The sequence below is a fragment of the Suncus etruscus genome, chromosome 3 (genome assembly GCF_024139225.1).
Source record: "Suncus etruscus isolate mSunEtr1 chromosome 3, mSunEtr1.pri.cur, whole genome shotgun sequence".
Taxonomy (NCBI): domain Eukaryota; kingdom Metazoa; phylum Chordata; class Mammalia; order Eulipotyphla; family Soricidae; genus Suncus; species Suncus etruscus.
Window position 1 is genome coordinate 135,712,165 of NC_064850.1, and position 17,423 is coordinate 135,729,587.

Consider the following 17,423-nt stretch of genomic DNA (forward strand, 5'->3'; position numbering starts at 1 on the left):
CATTGAATTTTGCATGTTAATTTTGTTGCCTGCCACTTTGCTATATGAATCTATTGCTTCTAGAAGCTTTTAGGTAGAGTCTTTAGATTTTTTTTTGTTTTTCGGGCCACATCAATTTGATGGTCATGGGTTACTCTTGGCTAAGCGCTCAGAAATTGCCCCTGGCTTGGGGGGACCATATGGGACACCGGGGGATCACACTGCGGTCCTTCCTTGGCTAGCGCTTGCAAGGCAGACATCTTACCTCTAGCGCCACCTTGCCAGCCCCAGATTTCTTTCTTTTTTTTTTTTTTAATATAGTAACATGTCATCTGCAAACAGTGAGAGCTTTACTTCTTCCTTTTCTATCTGGATGCCTATGATACCTTTTAATTACCTAATTGCTATGGCATGTACTTTGAGAACTATGTCAAATAGGAGTGGTAAGAGGGAGCAGCCTTGTCTTATACTAGATTTAGAGGAAAGGTTTTATTTGTATCTCCATTGTGTATAATATTTGCCGTGTTGTTTGTGGTAAATGGCCTTAACGATATTGAGAAAAGTTCCTTTTATTCTCATCTTGAGAACTTTTATCATGAATGGGAGTTGAATCTTATCAAATACTTTCTCTGCATTTATGCACTATGATCAGATGGTTTATATTTTTTCTTTTATTGATAGGTGTGTTGTGTTTATTGATTTGCATATGCTAAACCATCCTTGCATTCTTGAAGTTAAAGCTACTTGATCATGGTCTATGACCTTCTTGATTAGACATTGGCTTGCCCTTTGAAAGCAGGGTCAGCTCGCCTCTGTTGAAGTGCTGTCAGGAGCTATTCTTGGCAGGGTATTTCATGGCAGCAGTAGTGGAGGGTCAAGATGGCACTCATGTCCAAAAGCACATGGCGGGAACAGGTCCTACCTTTCCAGTTTCTTGCTTTTTAATGTGGATTTAGCTATCCTCAGTCTTTTTATTGTTCCCCACAAACTTTATAATTGAATTTTCTAAGTCCCTGAAGAATAATGTCTTAATTGAAATAGGGATTGCATTGAATCTATATAGTCATTTTGATGTTGGTATATATTTGTGAGTATATAAAATACATTGATAGATCACATATGATGCATGCATTATAATAGAGCATATATGATTACTATGTTAAATAACCATATATTAAAATCATTCACTTAGGATGCAATTTATATGCTACTTTAATTACACATATTTTATTGTATTTAAAACGTTAGAAAAATTAGAAGAAAATGTAGAATAAACCCTAAGCTCATGACTGTCACTATTTCCTCTTTTTTCTGTGCAGATATCAATTAAACACAGCAAATATCCTCCTGAGATCATACACCAGGGTCCTGTATCTTAGATCCTTATACGGCTAGGGAATGAAGCTGGCTGGGCCTGGCCCTGTGCCTACAAGATCCCACTAGGTGACACACAGCAACTAACTAAGCAGCACAGCTCCTCATCTTGCATTTACCACTGACTTTGCAAGCACATTTTATGTACAAAGAATACCAACCTGAGTCCATTAGAACTAGCCAGTTCTTTGTCTCTGACTCACTTCTTTTGCTGTCAGCCTTCTTTTTGTCACTTTTTACATGCCATTAATTTATTAAACCAAGGGAGAAGAAACAACCTATCATTTTAACCCCAGTTTACCATCTTTGCACACCAGGCATCCATGGTTTGCCTTTAAATGTGTATGGTCTTATTTTATTTTGTTTTATTTTTGTTTGTTTTTTAGAAGGCCTCAACCAGTAGTGGTCAGGGCCTACTCCTCACTCTGTGCCCAGAGATCATTCTAGGCAGTGCTCAGGAGACCATATGTGGAGCTGGGAATTGAATCTGGGTGAGCTGCATACAAGGCAAGTGACTAACCATCATTGTACTATCTCTGGCCCTATGACAGTGGTTTTGCGTCATAGCCATGTGTTAGGGCCTAAGCTGGCTCTTTCTTGGAGCAAACTTAGGCCTTGTGTTCCCACCACCAGATGGCCACCATCCTGAAGTGTGTAACAAATTGACCCCTTGACTCAGGCAAGAGTAGCCCTGACTGCTCCCAGAGGTGACTTGTTCTTTGAGGGGAAAGGGACAGTCTGCCTTCCTCTCTTCACATCTGATTCAGCTGCCAAGTTGCCTTAGGATCCCTTGGAGACCTGAGTGGCCTGTGTCCCTATGGTTCTGATTTGTGTGGTTCCTACGTCCAATCAGCCAAGATAATAACACCCCATTTGCCCCCCATATACAGACACACAGATCGCACCCCAACCTCCCCCACCCTCTACATGATATAGAGAATGATCAAGGGCAAAAAAAAGTGACACCACGTGGAAGGAATTTCTTCCTATGAACTCCTTGTTTTCTTTTTCTTCGGGGGGGGGGGGAGGGGGTGGGCCACACTCCGCGGCACTCAGGGGTTACTCCTGACTATCTGCTCAGAAATAGCTCCTGGAAGGCACAGGGACCATATGGGACACCGGAATTTGAACCAACCACCTTAGGTCCTGGACCGGCTGCTTGCAAGGCAAACGCTGCTGTGTTATCTCTCTGGCCCCTAGTTTTCTGAATTGGTAGGAAGCGAGCTGCCCAGGAGCAGTTAGGAGATGGTAGGAGAAGATAGGAAGCCCCAAGTTTATGAATGTCCATGCTTGAACCCAGTTTTCTTATTGATGGAAGTGGTTTTTCCCTTTGATCAATACTTTTTTTTGTTTGTTTGTTTTGGTTTTTGGGTCACACCTGGCAGTGCTGAGGGTTTACTCCTGGCTCTATGCTCAGAAATTGCTCCTGGCAGGCTCTGGGGACCATATGGGATGCTGGGATTTGAACAACTGTCCTGCATCCAAGGCAAATGCCTTACCTCCATGCTATCTCTCTGGCCCCCGATCAATACTTTCTTATTTCTGCCTCTCTCCTGGCTGTTTATCAAATTAGATGAAAGCCCACTTTGTCTGCTTTTGATCAAACCTAAGTTTTGTGTAAGGATGCTAAATGAATTTATTTGTGCTTCTTACAGTTGTACTGAGGTCTCAGTGTGGGATCTGATGAGTTGGGAATGCACAAAAGTTTTCTAAAGCAGGCTGTCAGGGAGAGCAAACTCCACATGTTTTTAAACAGCACCTCAAGAATATCGAGAATATCATAGTTTAGAATCCTGGGGAGACTAGGCAAGGCAATGAAACACCCTCCTTCCCTCCCCTGATTGCATTTAGGGATAGAGGCTCTGAAGGGGTACTTGTATCTAGAATTCGATCTGCAACTTTCTCCTGTCTGATGACTTTTCTGAGGCTTCTCTGTTCTTCTTTAACATAACTTTTATTTCTTTCTTTTTAAATTTTTATTTATTGATTGATTGATTGTTGGGCCACACCCAGCAGTGCTCAAGGGTTATTCTTGGCTCTGCACTCAGAAGTCACTCCTGGCAGGCTGGGGGAACCATATGGGGTGCTGGGAATTGAACCAGGTATCTCCTGGATCAGCTATTTGCAAGGCAAACATCTTACCACTGTGCTATCTCTCCAACCCCTTAACATGACTTTTAAATGAAAGTTTGTGATTCTTTTTTTGTAGCACCCTGAACTAATATACAGGCCCTTTGAAGCTGCTATGGGATGAAGTGGAAGGAGGCTGGAGACACTTTACCCACTTCTCTGGAGAGTCAGGCACAGTTCACTCCAATAACCAGCATTAGAAGAGGGTACCCGAAGAAACTGAATATTCTCACCCTGGGAAGCAGCCTGGATATCAGAATTTTGATACTGATTTTGAGGGGGTCCCAACAAGCTCTGAAGATATCTAGGATGCCACTATGAATCACAGAGAAATCAACCACAACCTTAGGGTTCATAGCTTTTTTTTTCAGTTTAGTTCATGCTTTTAGGAAGAAACAAATCTTTTTCTTTCATTAATTTTTTTTGTTTGTTTGGCTTCACTCTACACCTGCATCATTCTACTTTCTTATAAATGGAAGATCCTATGCTTTTAAAGAAATAAAGTATGGGACAGTCGAATACTCCCCCCTGCCCTGGTGATTTGACTAAACTCAAGAGAGGAAGGAAGAAAGAAAAAGGAGAATGGAAAGAGAGGGAGAGAGTGTAAGAGAGAGGGAGGAAGGGAGGGAGAATGAGAGAGAGAGTGAGAGAGAGAGAGAAAGAGAGAGAGAGAGAGAGAGAGAGAGAGAGAGAGAGAGAGAGAGAGAGAGAGAGAGCAGCGAGCATGTAAGAGCAAGCACCTCTGTGCATTCCCAGGATGTTGACAGCCCCCAATGGCAGGCTGAAAATATCAGTCTCCCTCCCGCCCCCTCCCCAAAGCCTGTGGCAAGTTCATTATGGTTAGCAAGATTGTTAGGGTCTCATGTGGAGGTTGACCAGTTTTCTTGTCATCTTTACTTCTTAACTAAGAAAACTGCAGGCAAGGGGGCAGCAGACTCTTTAATATTTAAAAGCACAAAGGCCAACAAAATTTATGTGGACAGTGTAATTATTACGATGCTGAATTAATGAACTTTATCCTCCTCCTCTTTTTTTTTTTTTTGGCTGGAAGAACATAAAAATCCCAATGAAAGGAAACAGATGTCATTGCTTTGAGCATTTCCAAAGGAAACTGCAGTAAAATACGAACCATCACCGTATAAAAGCCCGCTGTGTAACGGAGATGCTCTGATATTGTTTTCATTTACCAGCTGTGTGTAAGTGGAGTTGGTGCCTCTGGCCAACACGTCTCCCACATCAGAGTAATAACAACAACAAAGTCATGGAAATGTTCAAGGCAAAAAGCTCCAACTACACTTCTAACTGTGCTCGCTTCTTCTTTCAACCAGAAGTTATATCAAAGAAGGAAATCTTGTGGCTGGTAATTAAAAGTGATTTATGAATCAAGGAAGAGCAAAGAGAATCATCAGAAATAAGAATCTTTATATTTTATACATTGATATATAAGCCATTGTTAGTAGGCAAGAACTCTGGCTCACCCAGGTAGTAAATGAGGACCCATGTTTGCTCCAGGAAAGGTGGTGGCTCAGGTTTGATTCAGCCTGCTGGGTCTTGTAGTATTCTGATTGTATGTGCTTGAACCCTGTCTTCTAGAATCCTGACCTTGAAATTGGGGTTCTGAGTGCTGAGAGGAGGTTAAAGTGACATGCATGATACCATATCAGTAACAGTACTGTAAACACAATGCCTAATAGGAAGAAAGATAAAGAAGAAGAATGAAGTGGGGAAGGGGAGGACACTGGGTACACTGGTGGAGGGAAGTAGACACTGATGAAGGGTGTTGGGACATTTTACACTTGAAATTCAATTACACTTTGTAATTCACATTAATTAAAAAAATTTAAAATGAAAGAAATAGTGTTTCTGTATGTTTTCTCAGACTAAAAGTCAAAGGGACAAAAAGGAAGCTTGTTCTTCTAAATACTTGTAGCAGGAAAACCAGTGATAGTGGTGATGCTTTCTGTTGGTAAAAACTGATGGGGGTGTCTACTTATGGTGAGTTGGTCTGTGTGGAACAGTGTTGATGTGCTTGGCTTCCTGCCACCTCCACCCTCTCCCCCCACAACTACCTGGGAGTTGCCTAAAGCATGCATTCATGGTCTCCCCTGATTACTCACTCTCCTGCTCTCCCAGGAGCTCAAGCCAGAGACAGGTCTGTGTCACTGTCACTAGGCTACAGCATTGATAGATGCCTTTGTTCTTTCAGGCTGCTGGGATACACAGGGCCTTGGATTAATAATTGACTAAAATTAATAGAGAATTAATTACCTAAGTGAAATGTAGTCCAGGCTTCATTTCAACTTGACAGCTCCTGTTGAATATTTCTTTTTAGCTGTTGGTTCTGAAGCAACTTTAAAAGGACACGGCTGGGGATGCCCAAGTTTGATTTGTGGTATAGCTGTCTACTTTTAAATGGAAATACCTGGCAACTCAAAGACTAGCTCTTATGTCCAGAAAACAACTGGCACAAGTCCAGGGTGGGATGAAGGGAATAATAGAGGAGCCTGAGAAAAAGTGGCTGAAGCTTGGTTGACAATAAATTCATATGCATATATGTTGCTGCCAAGAGTGGAAGTCATGGGGGGGGGGAATACATCAAAATGCAGAATTCATAAAGAGGGCTGACCTGCTGCAGATACCCTCTGCAAGGTATCTGGCAACATGGTTTAGGTTACAGCTGGCACTTAATTCTCAGGGGAAAGAGTAACCGAAATGCAAGTACTCTGAAGGGAAGGCAGAACCATGTAAGCACTCCAAACCCTGTGCATGACAAACAGAGCAGGGAAGAGGTGGGGGCAGGGACACATACTTGGCTAGAAGAACTGATATGAGAAAGGTGCTGAGATTGTTTTGTGCTGGCTCCATGTGACTGAAAGTAATGGCCTACTGAGGAACAACAGAATAGCTCTTTGAGGGTAGTACTGGGCAGTAGGAGCCTAAGAATACCTTATTTCCAGAATACTGTCTCTGTATTTATAAGCATCAGAAGTGAGGTTTTTTTTTTTAATTTCTTTCTTTAAGCAACATAATTACATATATGATTATAGTTGAATTTTAGTCATAAAAAGAACACCTCCCTTCACCAGTGCAACATACCTACTACCAAAGCCTCCTATTTTCTTCCTTCCCCACCCCCTGCCTGTATTTGAGATAGGCATTCTACTTCTCTCACTCATTACCATTGTCATGATGGTGTAATTATCTCTCTAACAACACTCACAACTCTTTGTGGTGAGCTTTACATCGAGAGCTGGTCCTTCTAGCCCTCATCTCTGTTTTCTCTGGGCATTATAATAATAATTTTTTTTTCTTAAAACAAATAGATGAGACTATGCTGTGTCTATCTTTACCTCTGACTTATTTCACTCAGCATAATAGATTCCAGTACATCCATGTATAGAAAAATTTCATGACTTCATCTCTCCTGACAGCTGCATAATATTCCATTGTGATATGTACCACAGTTTCTTTAGCCATTCATCTGTTGAAGGACATCTTGGTTATTTCCAGAGTATGGCTATTGTAAATAGCGCTGCAATGAATATAGGCACACAGAGGGTATTTTTGTATTGTGTTTTTGTGTTACTAGGGTATATTCCTAGGAGTGGTATAGCTGGATCATATGAGAGTTTAATTTCCAGTTTTTTTATTTTTTTTGATGCTGTTTTCCATAAGGGCTGGTCTAGATGGCATTCCCATCAGCAGTGAATGAAAGTTCCTTTCTCTCCACATCCCCACCAGCATTAATTGTTCTTGTTCTTTGTGATGTGTTTTAGTCTCTGTGGTGTGAGATGGTGGCTCAATTGTTGTTTTGATTTGCATCTCCCTGATGATTAGTGATGTGGAACATTTTTTTCATGTGCCTCTCGGCCATTTGTATTTCTTTTTTTAAAAAATTGTCTGTTCATTTCTTCTCCCCATTTATTCTTGTTAAGTTCTGTCAGTACCTTGTATATCTTTGATACAGTACAGCTACTCCTCCCTTAACGACTTACCTATTTATCGACCGCTTGCACTTACAACCATCTCTTCACCTTATTTTATTTTATTTTAAATATCCCTTTTCCAGCTTGTACACTCTACAGTACAGTACTGTACTTTATGTTCTGTAATACATTGCAGTACTGTGTGTAAATTGCACAACCTATGCAAATTAAAACAAGTGGAAGTTTTCAGTTTGATCTTTTTCGTTATTTTACTTATTCAGAATGCTGTATGGTCAAGTACTATGCATATACTGTACTACTGTATACAGTACATGCAATTCCTCACTTAATGACCAATTTGCTTAACGACCAAGTCATTGAAACGGAACTTGGTCGTTAAGCAAGGAGTATCTGTATTAGCCCCTTATCTGATGGGTATTGAGTGAATAGTTTCTCCCATTCTCTGGTGGCTTTTGTATCCTAGGCATTATTTCTTTTGAGGTACAGAACCTTCTCAGCTTAATATAGTCCCATCTTTTTATCTCTGCTTTGATTTGTTTGAAGAGTGCTGTTTCCTCTTGAAGATTCCTTTAGACTCAAGTCTTAGAGTGTTTTACCTACATGTTGTTCTATATACCTTATGGTTTCTGGTCTGATATGAAGGTCTTTAACCCACTTGGATTTGACCTTTGTACATGGTGTTAGAGATCTGAGTTCATTTTATGCAAGTGGCTGACCAGTTGTCCAACACCACTTGTTAAAGAGGCTTTCCTCGCTCCATTTTGCATTCATTGTTCCTTTATCAAAGATTAGTTGATTATATATCTGGGGCACATTCTCTGAATTCTCAAGTCTATCCCACTGATCTGAGGGTTTGTCTTTATTCTAGTATCATGCTGTTTTAATTACTATAGCTTTGTAATACAGTTTAAAATAGAAGAAAGTGATGCCTCCCATATTCCTTTCTCCAAGGGTTGCTCAAACTTTTCGTGGGTGTTATTGTTCCAAATGAATTTTATGAATGATTGATCCACTTCTTGAAAGAATGTCATGGGTATCCTTAGAGGGATTGCATTAAATCTGTTCAATTTTGGGGGAATTATTGACATTTAAAAAATGTTAAACCTCCCAATCTTATGTCTCCATTTTCGTCTTTCTTTCTTTCTTTCTTTCTTTCTTTCTTTCTTTCTTTCTTTCTTTCTTTCTTTCTTTCTTTCTTTCTTTCTTTCTTTCTTTCTTTCTTTCTTTCTTTCTTTCTTTCTTTCTTTCTTTCTTTCTTTCTTTCTTTCTTTCTTTCTTTCTTTCTTTCTTTCTTTCTTTCTTCCTTCCTTCCTTCCTTCCTTCCTTCCTTCCTTCCTTCCTTCCTTCCTTCCTTCCTTCCTTCCTTCTTTCTTTCTTTCTCCCCTTCCTTCCTTCCTTCCTTCCTTCCTTCCTTCCTTCCTTCCTTCCTTCCTTCCTTCCTTCCTTCCTTCCTTCCTTCCTTCCTTCCTTCCTTCCTTCCTTCCTTCTTTCCTTCTTTCTTTCTTTCTTTCTTTCTTTCTTTCTTTCTTTCTTTCTTTCTTTCTTTCTTTCTTTCTTTCTTTCTTTCTTTCTTTCTTTCTTTCTTTCTTTCTTTCTTTCTTTCTTTCTTTCTTTCTTTCTTTCTTTCTTTCTTTCCTTCCTTCCTTCCTTCCTTCCTTCCTTCCTTCCTTCCTTCCTTCCTTCCTTCCTTCCTTCCTTCCTTCCTTCCTTCCTTCCTTCCTTCCTTCCTTCCTTCCTTCCTTCCTTCCTTCCTTCCTTCCTTCCTTCCTTCCTTCCTTCCTTCCTTCCTTCCTTCCTTTCTCTCTCTCTTTTTCTTTTTAGGCCACATCCTGTGACACTCAGTAGTTACTCCTGGCTATATACTCAAAATTGCTCCTGGCTTGGGGGACCATGTGGGACCCTGGGGGATCAAACTGTAGTCCGTCCTAGGATAGTGCATGCAAGACAAATGTCTTACCGCATATGCCAGCTCTGGCCCACTCTTTTATTTTTTGAAGCAAGATTTGTAGTTTTCTTTGTATAGGTCCTTTACATCTTTTTTTGTTTTGTTTTGGTTTTTGAGCCACATCTGGGGATGCTCAGGGGTTACTCCTGGCTATGTGCTCAGAAATTGCTCCTGGCTTGGGGGACCATATGGGATGTCAGGGAAATCAAACCACAGTCCGTCCTAGGCTAGCGTGGGCAAGGCAGACACCTTACCACTTGCATCATTTCTCAGCTTCACATCTTTAGTTTAGTTTAGTCCAATAATTTGATTTTGTAGGACACATGTGAATGGGGTTATGTTTTTTGATGTACATTTCTTCTCCATCATTATTAGTGTATAAGAAGGCCATTGATTTTTCTGTGTTAATTTTGTAGCCTGCCACTTTGCTATATGAGTCTATTGTTTCTAGAAGCTTTTGGTAGAATCTTTAGGATTTTCTAAATATAGTATCTTGTCATCTGCAAACAGTGACTTCTTTCTTTTCTATCTGGATGCCTTTGATATCTTTTCCTTGCCTAATCACTATGGCAAGAACTTTCAGTACTATGTTGTATAGGAATGATGAGAGGGGACAGCCTGGTCTTGTAGCAGATTTTAGAGGAAAGTTTTTAGTTTATCTCCATTAGAATAATATTTGCCATTGGCTTGTGGTAGATGGCCTTGACTATATTGAGAAAAGTTCCTTCCATTCCCATCTTGATGAAAGGTTTTTTTTTTTTTTTAAATTAAGAATGGGTGTTGGACCTTATTGAATGCTCTCTGAGTCTATTGATATGATAATACGGTTTTTATTTTTCTTTTTGTTGATATGATGTATTTTGTTGTTTGATTTATGTATATTAAACCATCTTTGCGTTCCTGGAATGAAACCTACTTGGTCATGGTGTAGGACCTTAATGCGACATTGGATCATACTTGCCAGAATTTTTTTGAGGAATTTTGCATCTGTGTTCATCAGGGATATTGGTCTGTAGTTTTCTTTTTTTGCAGCATCACTGTCTGATTTTGGTATCAGGGTGATGTTAGCATCATAAAAATTATTTGCGAGTGTTCCTGTTACTTCAATTTCATTAAAGAGCCTGAAAAGGATTGGTAGTAATTCCTCTTGAAAGGTTTGAAAGAATTTGTTAGTGAATCTATCTTGGCCTCAGATTTTGTATTTGGGAAGACTTTTGATCACCATTTTTATTTACTTTGTAGTGATAGGTCTGTTTATATATGATAGATCATGCTGGTTTAATCGTGAAAGATTATAAGAGCCCAAAAATTTATCATTTCTTCTAGGTTCTCATGTCTTGTTTTATAGAGTTTCTTAAAGTAGTCTCTGATTACCTTTGAATCTCTGCAGTGTCTGTAGTGATCTCCTCCTGTTCATATTATTTGGGGTTTTTTTGGGCACACCCATTGATGCTCAGGAGTTACTCCTGGTCAGGGCTTAGAAATAGCTAGCTCCTGGATAGGGGTACCATATTGGACGCTGGGATTGAACCATGTTTGTCTTGGATCAGCTACATGCAAGGTAAATGCCCTGCCAATGCTATCGCTTGCTCCCTCCATCCATTTCTAATTTGGTTTATTAAGTTTATCTCTCCTTTTATTTGTGAGTTTTGCTAGTGGTTTATCAATCTTGTTTATTTTTTTCAAAGAACCAACTTTTGCTTTCATTGTTCCTTCAGATTGTTCTTTTGATTTTCACTTCATTGATTTCTTCTCTAAGCTTTTGTATTTTCTTTTTCCTATTTATTTTTGGTTCCTTTGTTGAACATTTTCTAATTTTATAAACTGTGTCATTAAGCAATTTCTGTAGTCCCCTTTTCCCTTTCTGATGTACGCTTAAAAGCTATACATTTTCCTCTTATACCACTTTTGCTGTGTCCCATAAGTTCTGATAATTTGTGTCTCCATTTCATTTGTTTCCAGGATTGTTTTTATTTCCTCTTTGCTGTCATTTCTGACCCACTGTTTGTTCAATAGTTACATGTTTAATTTTCAGATATTGAAGTTTTTATTCTGTGTTCCTTTGTAGTTCACTTCTAATTTTAGTGCACTGTAATCTGAGGTTGTCTTTGTGATTTATCCTCTTGATTTTATGGAGGTATGTTTTATGGGCAAGCATGTGGTCTATCTGGAGAATGACCCTTGTGCATTGAAGAAGAATGTGTATTCAGTTTTTTTGGGAATGGAGTGCTACATATATATATACATATATACACACATATATATATGTATGTATGTATATACACACACACACATACACTAGTCCACTTCCTTTCATTTTTCTTTCAGAGCTAGTATTTTTTTGGTTCCAGCCTGGTTGACCTATCAAAGTGTGACAGGTCAGTGTTGAGGTCCCACTATTATACGGTTGCTATTGATGTCCTCTATCAGATTTGTCAACAATTGTATTAAATATTTAGATGGTTCTTCATTGGGTGCATATGTTTAGGAGTGTGATTTCTTTGTGTTGTACAGATCCTTTGATTAGTACAAAGTGTCCATCTTTGTCCTTTATAGCTTTTCTGAGTCTATAGCTTGCATCATCAGAACTGATATGGCCAATCCAACTTTTTAAGGGAATTGTTTGCTTGGATGATTTTCCTCCAACCTTTGATTTTTAAGTCTATGTTTGTTCTGATCTTTCAGATGTGTTTCTTGTAGGCAGCAGAATGTTGGATTCAGCTTTTTGATCCATTTTGCCACTCTGTGTCACTTAACTGATGCATTTAGTCTATTGACATTGACAGAGATAAATTGAATTATATTTAGTATCATCTTTACATAGAATTTTTTGGGTCTGTTGGTCTGTCTTGTCTTAAAATAGACCTTTCAGTTTTTATTTTTAGGTTTGTTTTGTAAAGTTTGTAAAGTTTCTGAGCTGTTGTTTATCTATGCATCTATGTATACTTCCTTCAAATCTGAAAGTGAGTCTGGCTGGGTGCAGTATGCTAGATGAAGCATTCATTTCATTGAGTTTTGTCACTCTATCCCACCACTGCCTCTGACCTTGAGGGTTTCTTGTGACAGGTCTGCTGTAAGTCTTAAGGATGCTCCTTTGAATGTAATTTCCCTTTTTGATCTTGCTTCTTTCATTATTATATCCCTATCTGTGGGATTCATCATTATGACTAGGATGTGTCTTGGGGTGCTTTTCTTTGGGTCTCTTCTAGCTAGTACTCTTCAGGCATGCAAGATTTGGTTGCATGCAATATTTAGCTCTGGGAATTCTCTGCAATGATTTTCTTGACTATTGATTCTTCCTGGGGAATTTTCTTCCTGTGTGTCTGGGACTCCAATTACTCTTATGTTGTTTTTGTTGAGTTTATCAAACACTTCTATTTTCATCTGTTCACATTCTTTGAGTACTTTTTTGTGGTCTGATCATTTGCTTAAATTTATTTTCCAATCTCTTCTGCTATGTGGAGTTATTTTGCATCTCATCTTCCAGCTCATTGCTTCTGTCCTCAGCTGCTGTTATTCTGTTGGAGAGGCTTTCCATTGAGGTTTTCATTTCATCTACCAAGTTTTTCAGTCCTATTATTTCAGTTTGGAGTTTTTTTGATTTTATCTTTGTGGTCTGGTCAGCTCGATCTATGCTTTCTTTGAGTTCTATAAACATCCTTCATATTTCTTCTCTAAACTCCTTATATGAGAGGCTATGTAGGTGGTTGGCTCTTCTCAGGTCATTAGAAATGCCATCTTCATTCTTTATGCATAGAGTTGGCCTGCATTGTTTCCCCATTGTCTCTCTTGTAGTGTTGTTGGAGTTCATTGGTTAGAAGATGCAGAGGCCCTTTGTAAGCCCATGGTAGAAGTCTGGCTCCACCCTTTATGTGGAGACAGCCTACCTTGCTGGTGAGCATTGATGGGATTAAGTTTGTTGCAGTCTTCCTCAGCAGTGTCAATGCAGGAAATTAGGAAACCAAGTATGGAGGAATGCACAGGCCCTTTATAACCCCAAGGCTGGAGTCTGGCACCGCCCTTGTGAGCAGAGACAGCCTACCTTGTTGGTGAGCCTTGATGGCCTCAATTTCACTGGGGTCTTCCTCAGCAGTTTCACTTAGGAAATCAGGAAACCACGAGAAGTTAGGTTAATAAGGTCATGTTTAAGTCTTGTCCAGCAACAAGAGGTTATTATTTTCAAATGAACAAATTTATTTTGTCTATATTTTAATTGTGGCTACACCCTGTGATGCTGGGGAGTCTAGGTTCCATTTTCCATGATGTAATCTTGAATGTTTGAGGCAGTGCTATAACGTGTAAATCCATCTAGTTTAGTTAAGTGATACTTGAGGGACCATGTGGTACCATGAGGAATTGAACTCAGGTGTATTGCACATGTAAGACATGTACTCCAACACTTTGAGTCAGATTCTACACTTTGAGTCATAACCCTACCTTAAAGCTTTATTTTTTAAAAAAAAATTAAGTGAATTTTGATTGGTATGAAGGAATTGATTTGTTTGTTTTGGTTTGGGAGCTGCACCTGGGAATAATATAGGGTTCCAGGGATTGAACTGGGGTCAGCTATATGCAAGGCCAGGTTGTACTATTTCTCTGGTCCCATAGTAATCAGTTTGATAACAAGGTACTAAATTTCTGAACAATTCTGAAATGCTTCTTGGACCAACATGCCTCAGATACTCCTTTCCAGTCTAAATCTGTGTTCTTTTGAGGAACATTACACCCAGCTGTCAAGCAATCTGGTATTATGAGTGTCTCTTTCAATAGGCTTGTTTTTTTTCTGAGAAGGGTTTAACTCATTGGAGCAGACAATTCATTATTCACAGCATTTGTTGGATATCAAAAGAAATTGTGGAGAAACACATAGCAGACATTAATACATTATCCGTTGACTTTACCATCTAAAAGTGAATATGGGGAGAAATGTTTTGAGAGTGGAGTCTTGTTAGCACTTCCTGTTGGACACTGTCACAAGAAATCCTCATAATATTTAAGAAATCCAACTGTTGGGATAGAATTGAAAACCCACTCAGCCTGTATTTGGCCCAGATACAGACCCAGAATTTAAGGCCTGTTTAAACTTTGAAGGCGAATGCAAGCAAGAGAATAAAAGTTAGTGCTGGGTTTTGAGGAACCTCTCGAATGGCAATGTTAAGATTTTATTTAATGCCTGCAAGAGATAGAAGTGATAGGACAAATATTGCCTTAGTAATCAGTATTTATTATTTTATTTTTGAGCCATACCTAGTGGTGCTCATCATCTACTCCTAGCTCTTTTTTCAGAAAATACTCCTGGAGATTCTTGGAGGACCTTATGAGTACCTGGAATTGGGTCAGGATTGACTGAACAAGGCAAGTGCATTAATTCATTGGACTCTAAGACCAAATCATATGGAATTTCTATTTTTATTTTGAGGAATCTGCATTTATTTTTCATAATGGATGCTTTATTTACATTCCACCAACAGTGTACAAAGGCTTCCTCCTCTTCCCCACTTCACTCCAGTAATTGCTGTTTATTGCCTTTTTGAAATAAGCTATTCTCACAGGTGTAAAGTGTATCTCACTATTTTCTTTGAATTTTCCTGAGAATAGGAATGATAAATATTGTTTTCATGTACCTGTTGTCCACATGTATATCTTCTTTGGAGAAGTATCTATTCAGATATTTTCCCAAAAGAGTTATTTTACTTTACTGAATTTTATGAATTCTTCATATATTATAGATATTACATTTCTTGATTGTGTGAATTGCATGCATCTTTCCTACTCCAGATAGCTTTATAATAAGTAAAAATGTAAATTAAAATTTTTTAGTTTATTTAAATACCATGGTTTACAAAGTTGTTACATTTGTCTTGGTCATTAAATGTTCCAACACCAATCTCACCACTAGTGTGACCTTCCTTCCCTCCACCATTGTTTTAATCCTCCACCTCCTAAGTCTGCCCTCTTAGCAGGTACAAAATAATTTATTTTATGTGGTTTGTTACAATTAAATGGCTAATAGAATTATTGAAAAATACCTTAGTAAAAGAAAAATTGTTAAAAAATGTTATATCGGGCCGGGCGGTGGCGCTAAAGGTAAGGTGCCTGCCTTGCCTGTGCTAGCCTTGGACGGACCGCGGTTCAATCCCCCGGTGTCCCATATGGTCCCCCAAGCCAGGAGCAACTTCTGAGCACATAGCCAGGAGTAACCCCTGAGCGTTACCGGATGTGGCCCAAAAACCAAAAAAAAAAATGTTATATCTGGGCTGGAGCGGTGGCGCAAGCAGTAGGGCATTTGCTTTGTGCACACTAACCTAGGGTCGACTGCGGTTGGATCCTCCATTGTCCCTTATGGTCCCTCAAGCCAGGAGTGATTTCTGAGAGCATAGTCAGGAGTGATCCATGAATGTCAATAAAAAAGAAAAAGTTATATCTCATCATGGGGTCAATTAAAATAATTGTCTGAGGGTTTATCAAGCTATTTGTTGCTAGTTGAACTTTCTGTGTTATTTTGTTTATTGACCTTTAGTTGGGTTTTGTGCTACTCGCCCATCTAATTTGGTGTATTCCCTCTGGGCTGTTATTGTGGAATCTGAAGGTGTCTTGTGATTGAATAAAATGCTGTAGAACAAGCAGATGAGTTCACTTGGTGTTGGTTGTAGGATGTGGGTTGGGTGTGGCTTATTATTTATTTCAATGTCTTTAGGTAAGATCCAAAGAGGAGTTTGTACTATCTATTCTCTGAGTTGTATGGAGACATACTTTACCCTTATGTATTAGCAACTACTGAATCATCTTTAAGAGGCAAGAGGAAGGGCTAGAACAACAGGACAGTAGGTAGGGAGTGCTCTTGCCTTGCATATGACCAACCTGCGGTTGACTTTCAGCATGGTGGTTCTGAGTGAAAGCCAGGAGTAAGTAAGCTCTAATCATTGCCAAATGTGGCCCTAAAACCAAGATAGAGTGATAGATGAGAGAGAGTAATTTTTGGGGTTATAATTTCTTCAATAATTTCTTTCATATTTGGGAGCTATGCCTGACTAAAAGTTTAGGGCTGACCCTTGGTGGTGCTTGAGGGACTATGAACTGCTAGGGACTAAACTTGGGCTTCCTGCATGCAATGCATGTTCTCTAATCCAGCAGAGAACTAGAATAGACTGCAACTATCTTTTGAGAGTTTTATTGTTTCAGTTTTACATGCAATGAAGTAGAAATGGAATTACCTTGAGGGAGTGGTGAGAGAAAATGTGATCTTGTTTAATTATTTTTCTTGTGATGGTCCAGGTTTCTCAACAACTTTTATTGAAGAAACTAATTGTTCCATTGAATGCTCTTGACTTCTTTGCCAGGAATTTTTCATGAGGACAAAACCAAATTTGTATTGCTCCCATGGCCTCATTTCCAGAAGTCTATCCAAGGACAGACAATCAGAACCCAGTGGTGTGTGTACAGTGCTAAGACTCTTGGCAGCTGTAGCAATGCCTCTGATTCCTGGCTCTGCTTCTTCTGTATGAGTGACATATGGTTACTTATTAGTTGCTTTTTTTTTGATTATTTGTAAAATTATCTGTTCCTTCAAGGATTACAACAAAGTCTGGTTGGTTTTAGACTGCTTGAGCAGCTACTGATGCATGGACCATATCTATGTGAAAACATTTACCATAGCATGGCCTTAAATGAAATTTCAGGCTCGGCTTTCCAACTGGGTCCCATGCCTGGTCAGTGAGTAAAATCACAGAAATGGGAATGCAGTCCCTAGGGAGAGACTCTGTCTATCTGTGCCATGGAGAAAAAAAATACAATATGCCGTGAACTTCACACTCATGTGGAATGTATAGTGTGTGTGTGTGTGTGTGTGTGTGTGTGTGTGTGTGTGTGCTGGAGTGAATTAGACAAGGCAGGGATGGGAAATAATGGAAAGATAAATGATGAAGAGGAACTTGAAGAAAAATTGAACTGGATTTATTCTGACACTGTCCAGGCTTATAACTATAATGTTATAAATCACGTTCTTACAGAGGAATTTACTTCCTGAACTTTGCACAACTTCATAAGCC

The 17,423-nt window shown here is 39.2% G+C and overlaps 1 non-coding gene across 1 annotated transcript; it reads right to left on the bottom strand.

Moving 5' to 3' along the window:
* Positions 1-16,058: 16,058 nt before the first annotated feature.
* Positions 16,059-16,174, bottom strand: LOC126005315 (small nucleolar RNA SNORA26). The gene has a single exon (XR_007494453.1). It is a non-coding gene; the product is annotated as a small nucleolar RNA SNORA26 (small nucleolar RNA).
* Between the last annotated feature and the right edge of the window lie 1,249 nt (positions 16,175-17,423).